Below are 4,135 nucleotides of genomic sequence, written 5' to 3' on the forward strand. Positions count from 1 at the left end.
TTGAGTTGTCTTAAATCTTTTAAAACTGATTCTGATGAAAGCTTGTAAACTTTGAAAACTTTGAAAACAATATAATATGAATGTTTTAACAAAACTAGTTGAGTAGGTAATGAATAATATGAATGTGTTGGTTTACAAAACTTTTAAAATTTTTAACAATCAATGACCTTTATTTACTTCTGATTTCACTGAAGTAGGTAATGGTTATGTAGAATTAAAAGTCTCTAACAACACCAAACTTTTTATTTAATGATCTTCTTAACATCTCTATATTACATCCGACCCAAAAACTCAATCTCTCATATTTATTTGCTTCTTTCTTTCTTAACATCTCTATTTGCTTCTTTCTTAACCAATCTCTAATAACTTTCCAATAATATCTCTACCTCAGCTTCTTCTTTGTTTAAATCTGATTGCTATGGAATCAGACAATACTCCTAACAGTCAATCTCAATCCTACTTTAGCCTTCTTAACTTCCCATATGACAGCTTTGCTCCCAATGTAAACATTGGTTCCTCTCAAATCCCTGCTTTTAGTTCACAAACTAGTTCACAGCCGAGTCAACCTCCTAGTCAATCAGAAGAGACAGCAGAACAGCATAGGGAGAGAAGGATATGGTCCACACAAGATGACTTAGTCCTAATAAGCGGCTGGTTAAACACATCGAAGGATGCAATAGTTGGGAATGGCCAAAAGGCAGGGTCCTTTTGGATCCGTATAGGAGACTATTATGCATCAAGTAGTCATGTACTTGGTGGTGCTGAGCCAAGGCGCCCTGACCATTGTAGATTCGCCATGATTAAAAATCCATCTCTTTTATGGTCAAAGTTCTCATACTCCATAATATGATTGTCGAAGATGAACGAGATTCATACACANTTCAAATCCCTGCTTTTAGTTCACAAACTAGTTCACAGTCGAGTCAACCTCCTAGTCAATCAGAAGAGACAGCAGAACAGCGTAGGGAGAGAAGGATATGGTCCACACAAGATGACTTAGTCCTAATAAGCGGCTGGTTAAACACATCGAAGGATCCAATAGTTGGGAATGGCCAAAAGGCAGGGTCCTTTTGGATCCGTATAGGAGACTATTATGCATCAAGTAGTCATGTACTTGGTGGTGCTGAGCCAAGGCGCCCTGACCATTGTAGATTCGCCATGATTAAAAATCCATCTCTTTTATGGTCAAAGTTCTCATACTCCATAATATGATTGTCGAAGATGAACGAGATTCATACACACTCTATGACGAACAAGAATTCCAACAAGAAGATGGAACCGGAACTACTCCGGATCTTACGTTTTCAGTAAATATGCCTTCAAATCTTGAAGGTTTAGGTGATGGTCATACAATAATTCGTGATAGACAAACACATCACAAATTAAAGGAGGATTTGATTGAGAATATATGGGATAAATTTGGACATTAAACAATGTATTAATTAAATAAAATGTTTGTGTGCTTTAATTAATTAAGTAATATGTTTGTTTGGTTTTTTATTTTATTTTATTTACAATGTTTTTTTGTTTCATTTGAATTTGGTATTGTATTTTGAATTTTAGTAAAAGTTTTTTTAGTTTGCAATTTAAATGTAATTTTTAAAAGTTTTTAAAATTGTAATATGTTTAAGATTATTATATTATTAAATCTTATGATCTTACACATGTTCTCCCAATAACTAACTTTTTAACAAAAGATCTAAACTAATGATCTTACATTATTTTCATAATATTTTTACACTAAGAACATCCAAAAGTGTTCCCATTAAAGATGCCCTTAATCTCAACTCTCAACTCTCAACTCTCAATGTGTTAATTAGTTTAATTTTGATTTGTTTGGTTTTCACTAGAGTTGTCATTCTAATGAGTTCTACAAGTTAGCTAATTTTGGTAAGAATTTACATGCTACGGATTGAAATCTAAACTCAACCCCCTACATTTTTTCAAACAATTTATTCGATTAAAATATATGATACTTTTATTTTATCCGAAACTATATTGATTTTGGTTGAACAATTCCACTCACAATATATACATAAGGCGTGTGTACTGTAAACAAATTTAATCAATGCTAGGATATATATATATATATATATATATATATAAATATATATATATATATATANGATTTGATTGAGAATATATGGGATAAATTTGGACATTAAACAATGTATTAATTAAATAAAATGTTTGTGTGCTTTAATTAATTAAGTAATATGTTTGTTTGGTTTTTTATTTTATTTTATTTACAATGTTTTTTTGTTTCATTTGAATTTGGTATTGTATTTTGAATTTTAGTAAAAGTTTTTTTAGTTTGCAATTTAAATGTAATTTTTAAAAGTTTTTAAAATTGTAATATGTTTAAGATTATTATATTATTAAATCTTATGATCTTACACATGTTCTCCCAATAACTAACTTTTTAACAAAAGATCTAAACTAATGATCTTACATTATTTTCATAATATTTTTACACTAAGAACATCCAAAAGTGTTCCCATTAAAGATGCCCTTAATCTCAACTCTCAACTCTCAACTCTCAATGTGTTAATTAGTTTAATTTTGATTTGTTTGGTTTTCACTAGAGTTGTCATTCTAATGAGTTCTACAAGTTAGCTAATTTTGGTAAGAATTTACATGCTACGGATTGAAATCTAAACTCAACCCCCTACATTTTTTCAAACAATTTATTCGATTAAAATATATGATACTTTTATTTTATCCGAAACTATATTGATTTTGGTTGAACAATTCCACTCACAATATATACATAAGGCGTGTGTACTGTAAACAAATTTAATCAATGCTAGGATATATATATATATATATATATATATATAAATATATATATATATATATATGTATGAAATGAGCATTTATATTTTATAGAAACGAATACATGAGATGAAAACAAAATGAAACAAGCACAAGCAAATACACATGTTTATCATCTTTTTTTATCTATATGTATCTATGTGAAATATCATAAGATTTATTAAAATATTTTCATTATCATATATACGAAAAAATATTATTAAACATAACAAAAACATTGAGAAGTTATTATAGTTTAGCATTTTTTTAATGTAACATGCATTATGTTGGTTTGAATTATATGTTCTAATTTGTTTGCCATTTATATTTTAACCATATTTCTATGACTTAAAACAGTCGAAACAAGTATATATTATTAACTTATAAAAATATATACAAGTATAATGTAAATAACCTCTCATCATACAAGTATATATTATTTACATATTAGTATATATATATATATATATACGTAGAACATACTAATATGTAAATAATATATATATATATAGTTTTAGGACCAGTATTATCTTCAGATTATGTAACATTACTATATTCACAGCTTTATTTCTTTTGGTATAGGTGACTTTTTATTTATTTTATCGGTGAAAAATAAATAAATAAAAGATAAAATTTTATGTAGCAATACTATTTTCACAACTTCATTTTTTTGGTATATTCCACTTTGACGAATTTAACAAATGTAAATTACAATTTGCTAAAAAAGTGAAGTTTCCTATAAATTTACTTCTTAAGCTATTGTTTTTGTTTTGTGAAAAGATATACATATTAATATTTTTTATATTATCAAGTTGTTTCCTTCTCTACTCATAATCATTTCTATCTTTCTTATTTTAAAATTTTAAAAATATATGATACTTATGAACTTATTAAGGTACCACGATCAACTATAGAACTGTAATACATTCATTCCACAAAGAGAATAAAAAAAAAATGTCTAATTTCTCAAATCATTACAAAGTTGTCTAAAAAAATAAGATGTCTAATGCGTTTGACCAATTATCCACTATTTTGTGGTGATTAAAAAGTCAAGCTGCATGTGATATCTCTATTTTTTTGGTTGTAAACTGTTTTATCCAAAACATCGAGTTTTTATGTAATTTACTATTTCCGTAACACAACATTTCGTAATTGTTACGGATAACCGCAACCTAGTTCACCTAAACTTGTTGTACATGTGTGTAAAAAACATGATAGGGCAAAAGAGATTACGTTGTCATTAATCTCACATTTAAACGGATAATGATACCCTTAATTTTTATCTTTGCCTTTTTTTTTTTTTTTTTTCTTTTTTAAAAAA

The sequence above is a fragment of the Camelina sativa genome, chromosome 13 (assembly GCF_000633955.1).
Source record: "Camelina sativa cultivar DH55 chromosome 13, Cs, whole genome shotgun sequence".
Lineage (NCBI taxonomy): Eukaryota > Viridiplantae > Streptophyta > Magnoliopsida > Brassicales > Brassicaceae > Camelina > Camelina sativa.